The sequence below is a fragment of the Rhinatrema bivittatum genome, chromosome 17, assembly GCF_901001135.1.
Source record: "Rhinatrema bivittatum chromosome 17, aRhiBiv1.1, whole genome shotgun sequence".
NCBI lineage: Eukaryota > Metazoa > Chordata > Amphibia > Gymnophiona > Rhinatrematidae > Rhinatrema > Rhinatrema bivittatum.
In genome coordinates this window covers 47,993,116-48,013,181 of record NC_042631.1, presented here as the reverse complement: position 1 = coordinate 48,013,181, position 20,066 = coordinate 47,993,116, and the positions used below count along the sequence as shown (strand labels likewise).

The window sequence follows — 20,066 nt, the reverse complement described above, 5'->3', positions numbered from 1 at the left end:
CTGCACTTCAGAAGTCCTGGAAACGCCAGGAGGCTGCAGGTGCCCCTGAGGAGCTCTGCAGAGAGCAGGAGCTCTTCCAGAAGTGAAGGGGTTACCTGCCGTGCAGGGCTTGCGGGCCTGTGCGCCTGTCCCTCCCAGCATCCAAGCCAACACTCCCTCCCTTCTCCCTGATTAGATGCTAACCTGCTGCTCTGGTTCTAGCCACTCCTCCCTGTCAGCCTTCTCCTGGGCTGAGAGATCCAGTGCAGCCCAGGCTCACACCTGCTGTCAGACAGGGCTTGGGACTCTGATGCTGTGTGAGAGGAGAGCCCAGCAGCGCAGACCAGCAGCACCCGAAGGAGGCAGCCGGTCCCCTGCCCATTGTGCTGCAGGCAGACAGGAGGAGGTTGCTGCCTCGGGGGGTGGGGGGGGGGAACTGGACAGGAGGGAGTTTGGCTGGAATGACAGTGGGAGGTCACTGAGGTGCAGGGACCCCGCCGGCTACAGAGAGAAGGCAGGGCAGCTTGTGCTAGCGCTACGCACACTGCTTCCACATCCCTGGCTGCCTGTGGCCTCTGCCACCCAGCACTACACTTTCTCCAGCCACTGGTAAGTAAACTAACTTTTTAGAATTATTGGCTTTGAGTGTATTTTCCCATTCATGGCAAACTTCTGCTTTACATCAAACAGTGTCCTGGATCTTAAAAAAAATCAGTTTGGCAGAGGTTTGTTGCTGCTATTTAAATGCCCAGACGGGAAGCAGAGAGACAGTGAAAGCCTGTACTTGGCTCTGTTGCTCAGGGTAGGCAGATTGTGTGCAAGCTGTCCCCAGAGGATTTCAGGTTTATAAGTGACCTACCCAGGCAACAGCTTCCAGTGCTCTGGCCGCTGTCAGAGGACCAAAAATCAACTGATCAGCCCGGGGATGGGTCCCAAGGTGGTGCGCTGGATGAGTGACCGACAACAAATGCAATTCCCTTAGAGGAAAGAGAGGTTATTAGTGAAGTGCCCCAGCAATCTCTCCTGAGGCCGGATCAAGTCAGCATCTTCATGAGTGATCCTGCAGAGAGATTAGTAGGGAAAGTTTGTCATTTTGTGGCTGACCTGCAGATCTGCAACAGAGTGCACACTGCTGAAGGAGGAAACAGAGTGGAAAGTGATCTAAGAAAGCTTGAAGCATGATCAAGTACTTTGCTGTTAAGATTCATTGCAAAAAAGTGCAGAATTGTGTGTTTGGAGTCTAGAAGTACAAGAAAGAAGTGCACCATTGGGAGTGAGATACTGATATGTACGGAGCAGGACAGAGACCTTGGGATCATCATGTCTGAGGTCAAGTTAGGAATGAGACTGATCCGGCAGTGACAAAATTGTCCAAACTTTGGATTCCTTGCTGTGAGAAGCCGCCTTTGCCATGCTTTCTCCACCAGGCAGTGGCCAGAGCCAGATGAATGTCAGGCTGCAGAAAGAAAGGTATAACCAGTGGTAAAAGGAGGTACTAAGGCCTTTGTAGAGATCATTGGTGAGACCTCACCCATTCAATTCCTGGAGGCCATATCCCAGAGGAAAACTAGTACAAGGACCGCAGTAAAAGTCAGAGGAGACAGGGGAGTTAGAAACCTTCAAATTCCTGAACGGTATAAGGCACAGGAAGCAAACCAGAGCAGAGACGTCATGGCTGCAAGGGAGGGGGCAATATCCAAACATAGTCCTTCACGGAAGGGGTGATAGATGCAGGGCATGGATTCCCAGTGCAGGGGAGGGAGACAAACAGCCCCAGAATTCAAGAAGCACAGAGGATCTTTAGTTGCAGAGAAGTGAGGCGAAAACCACAGATCAACTGGAAAAAGAGACTGGGCAGAGTGGCTGGGCCTTGTGGTTCTTTTCTTCCATCAGACTCTGGTTTAGTTATTTCTTTAAAGGTTTTATATTCCGCTCAATGTTGCAACTTGTCATTGGAAGCGGATTACAGATTAAAGCATTTCTCTGGGACACTAGATGGCATGGTCCTGTTTACTTTTCTGCTGGAGACTAGCTGAGAGGTGCGATTTCTGTCCATTTCCTGCACTTACTCTATGGAGGTGGTTTCTAAGCTACACTTGATGCCATTATTTGAAACGAAATCTCAGGCTTGTAAGAACTGTAAGGAAAACCCCCCTGTAGGTTGTATTCAGGCGGTGGCCAGTGTAAAGTGCCTGCGTCCTTCTTGCAGTTCTAGTGTGAGGGAGTAGGAAAGTGAGGCCCGGCAGGGGCCTGCCTTTGGCTGGCTGGGGGTCAGTGCGCCGAGGATGGTGGGATGAGAGCCCAGACAAACCTATATGAGACCACACTCTTACACGGTAAGAGGTCCCACCCCTTACATCCCTGGGTGTTTTATGGTAAGCTGTTAGAAAACGTCCTCAGTGGATCATCATGGAACAATCTCAGTGTGGTGGCCAAATTACAGGTTCCGTTTAATTTGCTGAATGGCATTTCAAGGCCATGAGTCCAAGGGGGAGGACCAAGAGCCCAGCACGCTGTGTGAGAACAGCTTTAGTCATTCGTATTGCATTACACACCACCCTGCTTATGAAGTCCACCTCCCTATGACAGCCCTGGCTTAGAACAAGTGATGCAAGGGCCGCACTGCCCTGTGGAGCCTCTTGGGTTTGATTCAGTCCCCGGGTCGGCTCCTGGTGGGAGAGAGTCATAAGTCATTGTGCAATGCTGACCCCTGTAGCTGGATTGAGGGCTCATGAGTGCAGGACCTGTTGCAATGGTAAATTGTGATGTGTAAAGTGGCTCTCTGCCTTCGGTAAGCTTATCAGGCTCGGTGCTAAGATTCCTGGATGTTGGCTGATTCTGTAGCTTGTGGGCCTTTTCCTTAGGGTGTAACAGCGGCAGTAGGGCACCCCCTCCCCCATCCCAGCACACCATTCAATCTAGCCTCCTCCAGGCTGACCTATTTTGGGGGTTATACTTCTCACCTCAGCAGAAATTAGGAACATTTTGGCGTTTCCATTTTTTTTTTTGGCCAGAATTTCTAGTTCACATTGTATGTTGGGTCAAAAATGGAATTTATTTGTACTGCCTCCCTGTTCCCTCCCCAGTTCACCTTCCTAAGAGTACCCAAATGGGGGCCTGTGCCCATGGACCTGTGTAGTGAGCTTATGGATTGTGTGGCCTGGCTTTTACCGTGGCAATGTCCTGTATTCTAGGGATGAGTCTAATCTCTGTAACCTGTGGTGCCGATGGCAGACCGCTCGCTGTCTGCCCTTCTGGAACGCCTGGGGTTTCTGTCACCTTCCATCTCCCATGCTTATTGCTGCCCTGCCGTTCCTGCTTCCTCGTTCCTAAGTGCTCCCTCCTCCTTATATTTTTGCACTGGTCTGGAATAAGTGGCAATGCCCCTGATAATTGTTTGTGGGCTGTGATCTTTGAAACGCCCCTCGTTTCCTTTTTTTGTACGTGCTGTGTTTTCCTGTGGCTTCATGACCTGTGTACACACGCGCCCGCACAGCTTACAGGGAACTCAGGTGTGCACCTTCTATCATGGCCACACCCCCCGGTTTGTAAAATTCTCCTTGGTGTTTACATCTCCTCTGTGCTGTTGAGTGGGTACGGCCTGACCTTGGTGAGTACCTGGTGATTGCTCCCAGTTTGGTGCTTTTGTTTGTCTAATTCCAGCTCTGTTACTGACTCTGTGTGACTTTGGGCAGGTCACAGTATACTCAGCTGTAAAGAAGTGATAATAATGTGGTCATTCTCAGTGTATACAGTGTTTTGAGATGCTATATAAGTCCCAAATTATTATTGCTGCCATTGAGCAGTTGATTTTGCAGATGTGCAAACAACTGTCTAGAAACTTGAATAATGAGAGACTGTCAGGACAATTCAGCTAAAAACATAATTCTTCCCAGAGTAAACAAGCACAGTAATTGAAACTCAATCTGGCCTCATACATAACTCATGCAGCTGTGCTCACTTATTTGCTTAATTAAGAAAGGGACATGTCCTTAAAGCAGGCCCAGATCATACAGAGGAGGGGACTGTCTGCTCCCATTCAGAATCCAGAGAGATCTGGGTGGGCAGACCCCATACCATCAAAGAACCTTCTCTAAGGCTCAGGAAACAACCACAAATCTAAAGAAATGTCTAAGATCAGACCTTTTGATTGGACAAACTTAATGCATTTCTTGACTAGCTTTCATGAATTACAACTCCCTTCCTCAGGTCAGAACAAAACAATTGGGTTAAAGCAAAAGATGACCTTGTCTGAACAAACAGTGGCTCATAGATTACATTACAGTGTTTGGAGAGAGGGCTGATGTGTCAACAGGCTGATTAAAAAGGGGACAGAGCGACAGTAGAATTATGTCTGCTAATGAGATGAAAAACCCTGAGGTACATATTCAAAAATGTTTAGGCAGATAATTCAGATTTGGACACTTAGGCCTGGATTTTCCTATGTCGCACAGCTTAGTGAATCCCGCGGGGGGGCGAAGGAGGGGGTGGGCCTGTGAAAGCCAGCAGCAATCGCACCACCGCAGTGTTATCGCTGCCGGCTTTCACATCCAATAGCGCCACCATGAAAGGTGGCGCTATTGGGTGTGCTACTGGCAGCTATAACGGGTCTTACCTTATCGCTACCAGCGAAGTTACCGCCGTGTCCGCCTCCTCGCCGCCCCGACTCCTCCCCTTCCGGCCTGACTCTGCCCCCGCAACCTATCGCACATGATTGGCTTACAAAATAACCCCCTTAGCTGGCTAAGTGCCCATCTAATAAGTTAGCTGGCTAGAATATAGCTGGCTAAGTCCTGGGGGCGTAACTTGGAGGAGTTAAGTTAACCCGCTAACTCCAATATTCAGAGTTAGCTGGCTAACTTTAAGATAGCCGGTTGCACTATTGAATAGACCTCCAAAGTTAGCTGGATAGGTTTATTCTGCCAATGACTGAATATGGATCTCCCCGAAGTGTTTGACCCATTTTAATTTTAAATTTATTGTGCTCCTGGATGGCTCTGAATTTCCCTTTTAGAATTCTCTTGCTCATAAGGTCATTGATGTAGTGGTCTGGTCCCATAAAAATGCTCTTCTTTACCTTGTGTCTCCCTTGGCGAAGGGTTTGTTTGCTTTGCACATAGTCTGACAGGAATTAACCTCTTTCATAAGCCAGGAAAGACCTCACTCTACTCCTATTGCCCTTTTTAGGACTTGCATTGTGCCTAAGAACATAAGAAAATGCCATACTGGGTCAGACCAAGGGTCCATTAAGCCCAGCATCCTGTTTCCAACAGTGGCCAATCCAGGCCATAAGAACCTGACAATTACCCAAAAACTAAGTCTATTCCATGTAACCATTGCTAATGGCAGTGGCTATTCTCTAAGTGAACTTATAAAAATGTTCCTTTGAGCAGGAATTGAACCAGCGACCTAAGGATTTCCACTCTTTCTCTACAGTCCTCCGCTCTACCAGCTGAGCTATCAGCACTCCCCAAAAAATCCACTGCCCAATGTGGGGCTCAAACCCACAACCCTGAGATTAAGAGTCTCATGCTCTACCGACTGAGCTAGCCGGGCTGCTTAAAGCAACACAGAATGTCAGAAGTAGGATTCGAACCCACGCCTCCAGTGGAGACTGTGACCTGAACACAGCGCCTTGGACCACTCGGCCATCCTGACAAAGAGTTCATAGAATGTCATATGTCCAGGCCAGGGCAGTAGTTCAGTATCTTTCTGCCACATTTTCTTGGTCTCTGATTACATTGTTTGATGCTTGAGGATCTCCTCTCTCTATGCACTTGATCGTAGCCAAAAGGCTGAGAAGCAATAGCACGTACAGAAAAGTCACTTGGCACTGGTACTTTCTTAGCACTGCTGTTATGTTTTAAGTCCGTCCATGCTCCAGCCTGTAGTAGTAGATGCAAAGGTTAAAGCTGTAATTTAGCTGCTTAGAGATTTTGGTCTTTTCATTATGGGCTATCCTGTCTGCCACCTGCAGCCACTCCTGGGCCACGTTGACCAGACAGGTAGATGTTCCACCTTTGAGCCCTTTTCTGTATAGCCTCCTTCTGATGTGGATCCGTACTGAGCAGTAGAATAAGGGCTATGATTTACAATGGGGGAGCTTTCCTTGAGTGGGAGGTTCTGAGAGGAATGCTTAGAGTGAGTGAGAGAGAATTCCTTCCCCCAAAGGAGATGGGTTTGAGAGAAAGGCCCAAGGGAGGAGTGGCCTGAGATGCTTACAAGTCAGAACTCTGTATGTAGACACATCCTCAGACTACATACAGACTTCATACAGACGTGGGGGGCTACATACAGACGTGGGAGGCTCCTAGGTTGGAGAAGGTCTGAGAGTTGGATATGTTGAAGAAGCCCAGGAAGATTTCCAAGGAGACAGAGAATCCCTCGGGTGTCTGGGATCTTTTTGTCTGCCTTGGGTCAGAGATTTTTCAGGAGAAGAGGAGTCTTCAATGCTGCATTTGTGGTCCTGTAAGAGTAAAGGCCTTGGTGGTCTGGACTGTAAAGTGGTCATATCTGAAGGGAGGAGAATTGGGGGTAATACTTGTGGAGTGCTGGGTGACGAAGTGAAAAGCGGTGTATTCAAGTTTGTTTACTCATCTTTATTCTGTTCGGATTGGACTGTGAGATTTTGTTTATTTCTGTTGAGGCAAACTCCCCCTCCCCCCCCCCCCCCCAGTCTAGCCACCAGATGACACTGTCCCTTTATTAGAACCCTCAGTTCCGCCCACCTGGAGAGCCCTGATTGGACGCCTGATCACTATTCCAGCCATTTTAGAACACTTTACAGGCTGATGCCATACAGACGTGCTAGAACTGTGAGTCCAAACTGGGCACCGTAATGCACGCCCATCCACTTCTCCTGGGTGCGCCACGCAGTAGGCGAAAGAGCCTCTGCGTTAAAAAGGAGGCACATGGGGAAATTGTGCACCCCTAGCAGCCCCCCCGGCATTGCGCTCCCAGGAGAGGTGGCTGTCAGCGGGTTAGGAAAACGAGCGCTCAGTTTTACGAGCGTCCGTTTTCCTAACTTGTGCACAGGCATGGCTTAGGAAAATGGAAGCTTGTTAATTGAGTGTCCGTTTTCCTAACCTGACCACTAGGCTTTTCCTCCAAGCCTTCCCTTAAGCCTAACATTGCAACAGTACTTTCATTTAGCCCAATAGACTAAATGATCGACCCAGCCACTGTATATTCATACGTTCTCATTCTCCAGTTTCTTTCCTGTCTTATTTCCTGGCTACTCTAGCCCCCAAGTTCATTCTCCCTGTTATTTGTAACTGCGCTTCGGCCTTCCTGTTATATGGTAATGTTTTTCAGTTCAGTTAATCCCTATGTTTGATGTAAACCGGCCTGATATGAAGTTCGGTATAGAAAAATGTTAAATAAAAATAAATAAATAAATAAATGTCAAATACTCAGGACTGTAATAATATCGTATATTCATGACTAAATAATATCAGGTCATATAACTCAGAACTAAATAATATCGGGTCATATACCATGTCAGAGTTGGGGTACATCGACTGGAGGACCTTGGCGTGTTATTGTAGTTGGGGAGGTCATAGATCAGGGAAGGCTTTTAGAAATAGCCAAGTCTTGAGTTTCTTTCTGAATGTCAGTATGCAAGGTTCTTGTCTAAGGTCAGGGGGCATGGCGTTCCAGATGGTTGGCGCCACTGTCGAGAAGGCTCGATCTTTGGTGGATGAGAGGTGTGTGTATTTGGCTGGGGGGGGGGGGGGGGGTGTAGCGAGCCCTTGTAGGCTTCTCTGATGGGTCTGGAAGAGATGTGCAGCGTGAGTGGGTAGTGTATATCGATGGGTGTTCTGTTGTAAATAGCTTTGTGGACGATGGTAAGACACTTGTGTAGGATTCTAAAGTTTACAGGGAGCTAGTGAAGATTTTTTAGGATGGGTGAGATGTGGTCTCTTCTGTTGGAGTTTGTTAAAATTCTGGCGGCCGAGTTTTGGAGCATCTGAAGCGGTTTGGTGGAAGAGGCGGGAAGGCCTAGTAGAATGGAATTGCAGTAGTCTAATTTGGAGAATATAATAGCCTGGAGTACCGATCTGAAGTCTTGAAAGTACAGGAGCGGTTTAAGTCTTTTTAGTACCTGAAGTTTGAAGAAGCAGTCTTTGGTTGTGTTGATGATGAACTTTTTTAGATTTAACTGGTTATCAGTTATAACTCCGAGGTCTCTTGCTTGGCTGACCAGGGTGTTGGTGTGGGTTGAATGAAGGTTATCGTTGTGGTTGAGAGATATAAAGAGCATTTCTGTCTTAGACGTGTTCAGAACAAGGTTTAGGTTAGTAAGGAGGTCGTTGATATCTTGGAGACAGTTGTCCCAGAACTTCAGTGTTTTTGTGAGGGATTCGGTTATTGGGATCAGGATTTGTATATCGTCAGTGTAGAGATAGTGTTTGAGTTTTAGATTCGTAAGCAGCTGGCAGAGGGGAAGAAGGTATAGGTTGAAGAGTGTAGGAGTCAGAGAGGAACCCTGTGGAACTCCTCTTGAGGAGTTGATGAGAGGAGATTCCTTATTCTTTACTTTGTAGCCTCTGTTCGTGAGAAAGGAATCGAACCATTTGAAGGCCGTACCTGTTTTCCCGATGTCCGAAAGTCGTTTAAGGAGCGTGGAGTGATTCACGTGTCGAATGCTGCCGAGATGTCGGAGTATTAGAAGGAAGGAGTGTCCAGAGTCCAAACCCATGATGAGGTGATCTGTAAGGAAGATGAGGAGGGTTTTGGTGCTTAGTGATTTTCGAAATCCATATTGCGATGGGTGGAGAATGTTGTGGTCTTCCAGGTAGTCTGATAATTGGGTGTTGACTATTTTTCCATGATCTTTGCCAAAAAAGGCAGGTTGGAGATGGGGCGGAAGTTGTTGGGCTCCCTAGGGTCTAGATTTGCTTTCTTGAGAAGGGGTTTAAGGGTGGCGATTTAGGACGTCTGGGAAGAATCCTTGAGATAGTGAGCAGTTTATGATGTCCGCTAGGTACTTGGAGATGGAGTCTGGCACCGATAGGAGAAACTTAGTTGGGATTTGGTCAAGTGGGTGGTAAGAGGGTTTCATTTTCTTTATTAACGATTCAGTTTCCAGAGCGGAGGTGGGTTCAAATGATTCCAGTGAGGGTCCGGAGTTTGAGGGGGGAGAGCTGGAAATGCGAGTGGAGGTAGAATTGGGAGGCAGGAGTGTTAGTAAGTTAGATATTTTGTTCTGGAAAAAAGTTGCCAGTTCGTTTGCCTTTGCTTGTGCCTGTTCATCTGGGATGGATGGGGTAGAGGTTTTTGTGAGCTCTGATACATAGGAGAATAGAGCCTTAGGGTCAAAGATGAGGTCATGTATTCTATGAGCGTAGAAATCTTTTTTAGCTCGAAGAGTGGCATTTCTGTAAATGTGTAGGGTTGATTTGTAGGCGGTTAGTGTGCTTGGGCATGGGGTCTTACGCCATTTGTTTTATCTTTGTCTAAGGTTTCATTTAAGTTTTCTCAGTTCATCGGAGAACCATGGTTGTTTCCTATTAGGTGTCTGATTTTTTTTGGCTGCCAGAGGGCATACTTTGTTTGCTATTGATTCTGTGATACTATGCAATGAGATGAGAGCCGAGTTAGGGTCAGAGACATCTAGGTTGTGGAATTCCTTTGTTAGATGCTCACTGAGGACTTTCAGGGAGCAGGATCTCCTGTAATGAACTGTAGATTGAGTCGGTTGTGTGTTGAGGTTTTCCTTGCTCGTGAGGGTGATGGTAATCAGAGAGTGGTCAGACCAGGGGACTGGTGTGCATTCCGGGGGGGGGGTTGTAGAGGGTGAGAAGCTGGAGTTTATGAAGATGAGGTCAAGAATATGCCCTGCTTTATGGGTGGGCTTGTTGATGATTTGTGTGAAGCCCATGGCCTTGAGAGAGGTGAGGAATGCTTTGCAGTTAGTAGAGAGCGGGATTGAATCGACATGGAGGTTGAAGTCCCCTAATATCATAGCGGGGGCGACTAGGTTGATATGTTTGGCTATGATTTCAACTATGGGGGAGGCATCTGTGTCCAGGAGACCAGGTGGGGCGTATATGAGGAGGATTTGAAGCTGGTCAGATTTAAACAGGCCTAGTTCTAATTTAAAGGCTGACTTAATTGGTTGAAGGGTTAGCCTAAGTTCCTTTCTGGCCACTAGGAGCAAGCCTCCGCCTCTTTTTTTCTGTCTGGGAAGAGAGAAGAAGTCCTATCGATGTGTAGGTAGTTGGTTTATCAGGGCTGTTTCTGTTATGGCGCAGATGTCTGGATTTGCGTCGAGGAGATAGTCATTTAGTATGTGTGATTTCTTTGTGATCGATTGTGCATTGAATAGAGACACTGAGAGTAGTGCAAGACCCAGTAGTTGGGTGAGGGGAGAGATCATAGGGATAAGGGATCTAGTGGTGCGGGTCCGGAGTAATGTGAGAGGTTTTTCCCTGGTAAGAGCGCTGTGGTGGAGGATGGGGATTGGGTAGCCTTGTGTCATGTTCCTCTTGTGTTCAGGCTGGTCGGGCTTTGGTTGAGAGTGAGTGACCTGGTGGTCTGGGAGAAGCTTCGAGAGGAGTGAGCGTCCGTCTTCTGAGAGAGGATGGATGAATGAGAGAGGGGCGTCCGTCTGCTGATAGAGGAGGATGAATGATGGGTGAGTGTCCGTTTGCCGAGAAAGCATCCGTCTGTTGAAGAGTGAGCGCCCGTCTGCTGAGTGAGGAGGATGAGTGATGGTGAGTGTCCATCTGTTGAGAGAGGATGATGAGTGAGCGTCCATCTGTTGGTGAATTGAGGAGTGGCTGCAGACTGGGAGATAGTCCGGGACTTGGAGAGATGGATAGGGAAGTGTGAGGCGTGGGTTTCCATCTGCTGAGTGAAGAGGATGAAGGAAGAGTGTCTGATGGAGAGATATGGAGTAGCTGAGGTCTGCGTGTGCTAGAATGTGCTGATGGTTTGGAAGGATGGGTGCCTTTCTAGGTGTTGTTCCGGTGCGCATGAAGGGGCGCACAAAGGGGCATGCCCCTTAGGCACGCAGCACCTAGTGCCGTCGAGAGCCCTTTAAAGGGCTCTGGGGCGCCTAGCTGACGTCGGCTCCGGGCGCTTAGCTGATGTCGGGCTGGGTGGGTGGGCTTACCGCACTGTTTTTTTATTTCTCTCCGGATCCGGTTCGGGGCGTTCCAGTGCTAGGTGGCCGCCTTCCCTGCCTCAGGTCCACCTCCCCTGACCCCGACGGGTCAGCGCCGAGAGCATGGGGAGAGCCGACCTGGGTGGCAGGGAGCAGGGAGCAAAAAGGGGAAAAAGGGGAAAAGGGGGAAAAGGATGTTTCAGTTTCAGACTCTGATGAGGCCTCCCAAATTCACCCAGAAGGAGTTTCTTTTAGAAGTGATACCTCCCAGTGCACTTCCTGCCAGAGGGTCCTTCTCCTGCTAATTTACAGAGAGAGAGACGTTTACTCCTGATATCCTTTTGAGGTGAAAGAGGACCAAAGACCTGTGAGCCCACTCTAAACCCTAGGTGGGCGAGCACCAGTGATGACTCCTGTAGGAGAGACAGCAAGGGCAGACGATGTATCCAGAACTTTAGAAGTATTTATTGGACCTGAAAAGCATGGGGAGGATTTTGGATCTCCCCTCCCCATTGGGACTGTAGTGCTGAGGTAGCCTGATCTCACTGACTTTTCCCTAAGAGAAGTCCCCCTGAAATAACACCTAAGGAAGAAAGAATAAGAGCAAGAGACCCCATCTGGATCCCCACCCAAGGGACCAGGATGGGCTGGGTGTCCAGAAAGGAGATGGAGCAAGGTAGGACTTTTGCTGTGAAGTTAGGGACCCCTCCCCGACTTCTGCTGGGTGAGCTTTGTACAGTTAAAATCACCAGGGGGCTCTACCTAGAGGTCTGAATAAAGGACACCTACTTAGAGAGGAAAACTATTAATGTGCCATCAGTGCAATGGACTTTAATTTATGATTACAAATCAGTAAACTTATTTTAATGCCCAGACCCCTAGTCCTGTCACCTCCTGGGAAGCACCTGCAGTTTACGTACACACTGGGAGCAATGCAATATCGTCTGAGCCACAAGCGAGAGCTTCCCCCCATAAAAAGAATCCCCCAGGGATTAAGAGCCCAGCATGGGAGCAATTTGCTAGTCAGATAAAGAAATTTGTTTCTGTGCCCTGAGATTAACAACCTCGCCAAGGGTTACACTGGAAAAATCTCCCCTTGGGCCTCCCAGCTTTTCTGTTCCTCACTGCACTGTGTCTTGGTGTTCAGGGCGGCAGAGAGGTTTTTCCATCCTTGTGCTGCCGAAGGTGACACCCATTGAAGGATGGGTTACATTCTAGTTTTGTTTGCAAAACAATTCATCTCTTTTTCCCCCCTCACAAGATTTCTACTTCTTGAGCCAGCTTCTCCTCTGTCTCTTCAGATTATCCCTTTAGGGTCTGCTGGGTTCTCCTTTCCTTTGTACCTTTTCACCCCCTTCTTCCAACAGGCAGTAAGAGGTGCTCATGTCACTCACTCTCAGCAGGAAGTCGGCCATACTGGTGCCCAGGACTCAGACGCACTCAGAATGGCAGGTGAAGGGATCTGTATAAAACCACCCACCTTACTGTATTTCCTTGTCTTGCCTCCGCTGCACTGAGGCAGAGATAAGAAACAGTAACGTAACCGAGCCCTGATGTAATTGCTCCTTCTGCATACCAGCGCCACTGCAGATGAGTCAGAATGGACCCACTAAGACTCGCCTTTTGTTGTGATGTCTTTGATTGCTTTAGTTACTTCAGAAGGTTTTAGAGAAGGGTGGGGATCTCTTCCAGGAGTGCCAGGCTGTATCTAGAGAGTCCAAGGGCTCTGATGGAGCACAGAAGGCCTGACGGAGGAGTAACGTTGCAGTGATTGGCAGGGAGAAGCAGTAATAACTTGTGATATGTGGTTATACCAGCACAACCAGAGCTGAGTCACTGTGCTCATTTTTAACACGATTGGGAAATCATACGAAAGATGCTGGCTCTCTCCTCATCGAATCTGCACCAACAGCTGGCTGGGCTTTAGATGCCTGTGCTTTCGTGAGGCACTGAGAGCAGTGGAATTAAGAAGAGGTGTGTTTGCTGTTCTTATGAGCTGTGGCATGAAGCCTAGGGGTAGGTGTGGAGCTCTGCTCTTGTGAACAAGGATGGGAAATGGGACTTGGATCAATATCCTAGAATTTGACTTTCATTTCCTGAATCTTCAGCCCAGGCTTACATAGGAAGGTTGCTGAGGGAAGGCCAAGAAAGACTTTTCTTTCAAATATTATTACTTAAGTTCACTTGAAGACTGTAGGTTTTATTGGGTTTTGTAGCAGGGTTATGCAGCCTGGGAGCTGATATTCATGGAGGTCAGAGTGCTGCTGCTCTGCAGTGCTGGAGCTGAGCAGAGCAAGTCAGGTCTTGCTGGAAGCCAACGGTGTTATGCTGTGAATAGCTCGTCTGCTGGACCCAGCAGTTCACAAGCTAACCGGCATAACCAGAATTTTGAAATTCTCCTTGAGAGAATTAGTAAGCCAAAAACAGAAGGCGAAGTCAATACAGAGATCCAGTGACTGATTGACACAAGTCATGCTTGTGCAACAGGTGAGGGAGTTCCCTTTCCCAAAGAGCTTACTGGCTTCTTAGGATGTGTGGGCAGGGCTGTGTTGCTGGATCTCAGTGGGAGAGGAGCTCTGTGAAGAAGGGCCTTGTTCCCTGGATCTCAAGAGGTAGCCTTCGGGTACTGCAAGATGTTCCATGAAAACATAAGAGTACACACAAGACCATTAAAACAAATCAATACAGGGCAGCAAGGAGAAAAGTCTGCAGGTGAGGGTGAGCAGTGGAGAAAACAGCGGCTGACAGGAGAAGGAGTAAGTGCATTACTAACCCATCCCGTATAAAAGAAGTGAATTCTCTTCTTAATGTTTATTTATATATATGGAGCACATACATGAAGTGGTGTATACAGAAACATAGAAAGTAAACTCTAATCAGTATACAATACTCATGTTCACAGGGCATACACAAAACAGAGAATTCACAGCTCAGTACGGCTGCCAATAATCAAAATGGCGTCGACAGCCCTTTGCCCTTACTATGTCACAGGGGCTACCGCTGCCATTGGTCGACCCCAGTGACATAGTGAGGGCAAAGGGCCGTTGGTGCCATTTTGATTATTGGCAGCCGACAGCCCAAGTCCAGGAGATCGTTCCTGGACCCCCGCTGGACCTCCAGGGACTTTTGGCGGGGGGGCGTCAGGAGAGTAGGGGGTTGTAGTAAATTAATTTGGTAGGTCTTGTATGGCTCTCACGGAATTACATTTTAAAATATGTGGCATTCATGGCTCTCTCAGCCAAAAAGGTTCCCGACCCCTGCTTTAGAGGAATAATCATTAAACAAAAGAATCTTGGAGCCATCATATTGGATCTGGTGGTCCACACCTCTTTTTTTTATACACTGTTAAGATCTTCATTTTATCAGCAAAGTTCAAGATCCATGCGAGCACTGCTCTGGGCCTACCATTTTCTTGCGGCTGCTTACCCACCCTTTCAACCATAATGGGTTCTGTCTCCAAAGAAATGCCCAACTGCTCCAGAAGCCAAACCTTTACCAAGTGAGGTAAATCGGAATCTTTAACTTTTTCTGGTATCCCAATTATGCGCCTTCCTCTGTTTTCTTAATCTTCAATTGGCTCAGCCAAGGCCGCATTCTATTTCTGTAGTCTGCCACAGCAGATTCCAATCTGTCCATCCTAGTTTCCGATTCCGATGGGAGTCAAGGCTATCTTTAACCTCATCAGTAGAGAACTGTAGTTTGTTAAGTTTATTGGCAAGAGCAGTTGAGCCATTCCTAGCAATTTCTTTTATTAAATCAGCTTTCAGCTCCTGCATCACTGCTTCCAGATCCGCCGCCATTTTGTTATCCTCGCTCTTGGACTTATCTCCCAGCGTTCGCAAAGTTTTTTAAGTCACTTGTAAGTAAAAGCTTTCCTTGAGGATTCCGAACTAAAGGGGACAGCGTAATAGCTTGGTGCAAAATAAACGAGCTCAAAGTCACCGAATAAGGGCCGAGTGTAATATGTCTGGCAGGAGCTTAACTTTTCAGCGACATCCCAACTCCTCAGCTGCACTGGAAGTTCATGAATTCTCTTCTTAAAGGATTTCAGCAGTTCCTGGTACAAGGGTCTGTTAAGTTCCTGATTCAGACTAAGGTACTGTGTCCTGGGAGAGGGGTGGCAAGCAAAGGAAAAGAGGACTAGCACCCTTCCCAGTCTCCTCCCTGTGTAAATGCAGCAGTAACTGCTTTTCAAGGTTTGTTACTAGCACGGACCATCCTATAACAGGTATGGAGTACTGCACACCTCTTCCAGCTGTACTAGCTGTCAGGATGTTTTCAAATTACTAAGGCTACCAGAATGTGAGGTAAAGGGTGTGACAATAAGAGCTAATAATAACATGCTCCCAGGAGCTGTGTAATCCTGGAACCACACTGAGAGAATCTTACACACTCCCAGGAGCCGTGTGATGCTGGACACACACTGACAGAGAGCTGTGCACACTTCCAGAAGCCATGTGATCATGCACATACAGTGACAGAGACTCTTACACACACCCAGGAGCTGTGTAATCCTGGAACCACACTGAGAGAGACTCTTACACACTCCCAGGAGCTGTGTAATCCTGGAACCACACTGAGAGAGACTCTTACACACTCCCAGGAGCTGTGTGATCCTGGAACCACACTGAGAGAGACTCTTACACACTCCCAGGAGCTGTGTGATACTGGACACACACTGAGAGAGACTCTTACACGCTCCCAGGAGCTGTGTAATCCTGGAACCACACTGAGAGACTCTTACACGCTCCCAGGAGCTGTGTAATCCTGGAACCACACTGAGAGAGACTCTTACACGCTCCCAGGAGCTGTGTAATCCTGGAACCACATTGAGAGAGACTCTTACACGCTCCCAGGAGCTGTGTGATACTGGAACCACACTGAGAGAGACTCTTATACGCTCCCAGGAGCCGTGTGATACTGGAACCACACTGAGAGAGACTCTTACATCCTCCCTCCCAGGAGCCGTGTGATACTGGAACCACACTGAGAGAGACTCTTACATCCTCCCTCCCAGGAGCCGTGTGATACTGGAACCACACTGAGAGAGACTCTTACATCCTCCCTCCCAGGAGCCGTGTGATACTGGAACCACACTGAGAGAGACTCTTACATCCTCCCTCCCAGGAGCCATATGATTCTGGGCCCGCACTGACAGAAAGTCGTACACATTCCCAGGAGTGGTATGATCCTGGTCACACACTGACAGAGAAGCTTACATGCGCCCAGGAGCAATGTGATTCTGGACCCACATTAAGAGAGATCCTTACACGCTCCCAGGAGCAATGTGATCTGGACCCACATTAAGAGAGATGCGTACATGCTCCCAGGAGCCACGTGATCCTGGACCCACATTAAGAGAGATCCTTACATGCTCTCAGGAGCCACGTGATCCGGACCCACATTAAGAGAGATCCTTACACGCTCCCAGGAGCAATGTGATCCTGGACCCACATTAAGAGAGATCCTTACATGCTCTCAGGAGCCATGTGATCCGGACCCACATTAAGAAAGAGGCGTACATGCTCTCAGGAGCCATGTGATCCGGACCCACATTAAGAGAGATCCTTACATGCTCTCAGGAGCCATGTGATCCTGGACCCACATTAAGAGAGATGCGTACATGCTCTCAGGAGCCACGTGATCCGGACCCACATTAAGAGAGATGCGTACATGCGCCCAGGAGCCACGTGATCCGGACCCACATTAAGAGAGATGCATACATGCTCTCAGGAGCCATGTGAAACTGGAACCACACTGACAGAGACTCTTTCACGCTCCCAGGAGTTGTATGATCTTGGACCCACACTGATTTCTGCATGCTTCCAGGCACTGTGCGAGACTGTATCCACACTGAGAGACACTTGTACCTACTCCCAGGAGCTGAGCGATCCTGGACCCACACTATTAGAGCCCCGTACATGCTTCCAGGAGCCGTGCAATTCTGGACCCTCACTGAGACACTCGTACATGCTCCCAGGAGCTGTGCAATCCTGTAACCACACTGAGAGATACTCTTACGCACTCCCAGGAGCTGTACAATCCTGGACCCACAATGAGACACTTTTACACACTCCCAGGAGCTGTGTGATCCTGGACCCACACTGAGAGAAACTCTTACACGCTCCTAGGAGCTGTGTGATGCTGGACCCCACTGACAGATTGTACAAGCTCCCAGAAGCCATGTGATGCTGGACCCCACTGATAGAGATTTGTACACGCTCCCAGGAGCTGTGTGATCCTGGACCCACACTGAGAGAGATTCTTGCACATCCCAGGAGCCGTGCAATTCTGTATCCCAGAGCCATAGTGTGCCTAATGCCAAATTGGCCAGGGCCGAAGGCTTCACTACCAAAAGGCTCATAACATTGCCGTGTTCCAACAAGAGCAATGCGGCCGGTAGGTCGTCAACAATATAAAAAGCATTGGCCACATGAGAATCGACAGCGTGGTCAGTGCGGCCCCTCTGGCAACGCTGTTGATTCCGGTGGGCTGTGTTGCTTTTCCACTTAATAAGGCCACACTTATCACGCCGCCAATTTCGGTGAGGCCGTGCTGCTTCATCGGAGAAGGTGAGTGCAAACTGCCCTGCTGGAATTAGTCCAGTGCTAGAGCTGGCTTGGCCCTGTGGCCAGAGTTTGTTCTCTTGGCCATGGGGGCTGATAAAGGAGACTGCTGCTGCCCTGTACGTCAAGGAGGAAGTGAGAGAGCATGTGTGCGGGAGAGTGAGAGAGCATGTGTGTGGGAGAGTGAGAGAGCATGTGTGTTTATGTATGGGAAAGTGAGAGAGCAGGTGTGCTTGTGTGTGGGAGAGAGTGAGCATGTATGTGTGATATTGAGAACGTGTGCTTGTGTGTGGGAGAATGAGAGAATGTGGGAGAATGAGAGAGCATGTGTGCTTGTGTGTGGGAGAGTTTGAGAGAGCATTTATACATGTGTGTGGGAGAGTGAGAGAGAAAGCATGTGTATATGTATGTGGGGAAGTGAGAGAGCTTGTGTGTGTGTGTGAAAGGGAGCATGTGTGAGCACAACTACCAAGGTTACATTCTGCCTGCTAATCCATGACAATTTCAGGGCATCTGGAAATCCTTATTTTAATTGCTGGGTGTTGTTTGATATAAAATGGCTGTTTTGAAATATTTTATTAATGTTTGGAAGACTTTTATATGAGTTTTTAATTATTGAATGTTATTCTAGAACATAAGAACATAAGAAATTGCCAAATTGGGTCAGACCAAGGGTCCATCAAGCCCAGCATTCTGTTTCCAACAGTGGCCAATCTAAGACACAAATACTTGGCAAGTAGCCAAACATTAAAAAGATCGTATACTACTGATGCCAGTAATAGTAGTGGCTATTTCCTAAGTCAACTTGATTAATAGCAGTTAATGGACTTCTCCACCAAGAACTTATCCAAACCTTTTTTAAAGCCAGCTACACTAACTTCACTAATCACATCCTTCGGCAATGAATTCTAGAGCTTAATTGTATGTTGAGTGAAAAAGAATGATCTCCGATTAGTTTTAAATGTGCTACACGCTAACTGCATGGAGTGCCTCCTAGTCCTTCTATTATCCGAAAGAGTAAATAACTGAGTCACATTTACCCATTCTAGACCTCTCATGATCTTAAAGACCTCTATCATATCCCCCCTCAGCTGTCTCTTCTCCAAGCTGAGCAGCCCCAACCTCTTCAGCCTTTCCTCATGGGGAGCTGTTCCATCTCCTTTATCATTTTGGTCGCCCTTCTCTGTACCTTCTCCAGTGCAATTATATCTTTTTTGAGATGCAGGGACCAGAATTGTACACAGTATTCAAAGTGCGGTCTCATCATGGAGCGATACAGAGACATTACGACATTTTCCGTTTTATTAACCATTCCCTTCCTAAAAATTTCTAACATTCTGTTGCTTTTTTGATCGCTGCAGCATATTGAGGCGACGATTTCAATGTATTATCCGTTATGATGCCTAGATCTCTTTCCTGGGTGGTAGCTCCATATGGAGCCTAACATCGTGTAACTGAAAAGCACCGGTCCAAGTACAGATCCCTGAGGCACTTCTATTCATTAATTGTTTTGACTTATTCTTTTTATTGGTATGGTTTTACTAGCCGGTCCCATATTATGGAACTCCATGCCCCTTGATCTCAGACTCCAGAGCAATCATAAACTTTTCAAAACACAACTCAAAACCTGGCTTTTCATACAAGCCTTCAAGAAAGAAAATTGATGCAGGCAATTAAGCAAGGATATGCAGCATAAAGCACCAAATGCCTTATTTAATGCTCCTTACTGAATTAGTTCAACCTTTTTTAACTGTAGGCAACCTTCAGGTCACATTGCTGTGAAACACTCAATCCCCACAAATAAATGCCTTTTTGTTACCGAATACTAATGGCACCACCTATGTAATGTAGGACCCATTTTTTATATAGGTGCCCTATTGTAAACCGTTATGATGGTGAATAACTTAATGACGGTATATAAAAACTCTTAAATAAAATAAATAAATTTGTTTTATGAGGAATGGTAATATTTCTGTTTTTTATATTGTTGCAATACAAACAGAATTTGGCTTGTTGCAGTTTCCAGTTCAGTTTTTGTCTGTACATTTCTATTTATACTGTATGGTCTCTCTATTCTGTACTTGAGGGGCTGTCTGTGTTTTGCATGTGTGACTGAAGTGAGTTATTCCATTAGTGTATAGTTTCTATGTGGGATCTATAGCTTGTTCTGTTTTCCTAATAGGGGATATATTACTATTTTAGGCCTGGTGTAATATTTGTAGTATTAACTTTCATAGGTATGTTTGTTGCTGTTTGAGTGCTGGCAGTTAGTGCTATTTTTATATAGAAATTATTTTTTCTCGTGGCTCTCTGAGGGTCATGCCCATGCCCAAGACGCATTACAGTAGGCCTAATACCATCTAGATTCCAAGCATCTCTTGCTTTTTTGCAGGGTTTTCTGGTTGGCACCT

At 47.4% G+C, this 20,066-nt stretch overlaps 1 protein-coding gene and 2 non-coding genes across 3 annotated transcripts in view; 1 reads left to right on the top strand and 2 right to left on the bottom strand.

Moving 5' to 3' along the window:
- Positions 1 to 206: 206 nt before the first annotated feature.
- The window catches only part of EPS8L2 (EPS8 like 2), a 423,360-nt gene continuing 403,500 nt past the window's right edge, over positions 207 to 20,066 (top strand). Inside the window, 1 exon segment of the mRNA XM_029582244.1 lies at positions 207 to 588. The gene's annotated coding sequence lies outside the window, so the exon portion shown is untranslated.
- Positions 5,463 to 5,535, bottom strand: TRNAK-CUU. Its single transcript has one exon. It is a non-coding gene; the product is annotated as a tRNA-Lys (tRNA).
- TRNAL-CAG lies at positions 5,555 to 5,637 on the bottom strand. The gene has a single exon. It is a non-coding gene; the product is annotated as a tRNA-Leu (tRNA).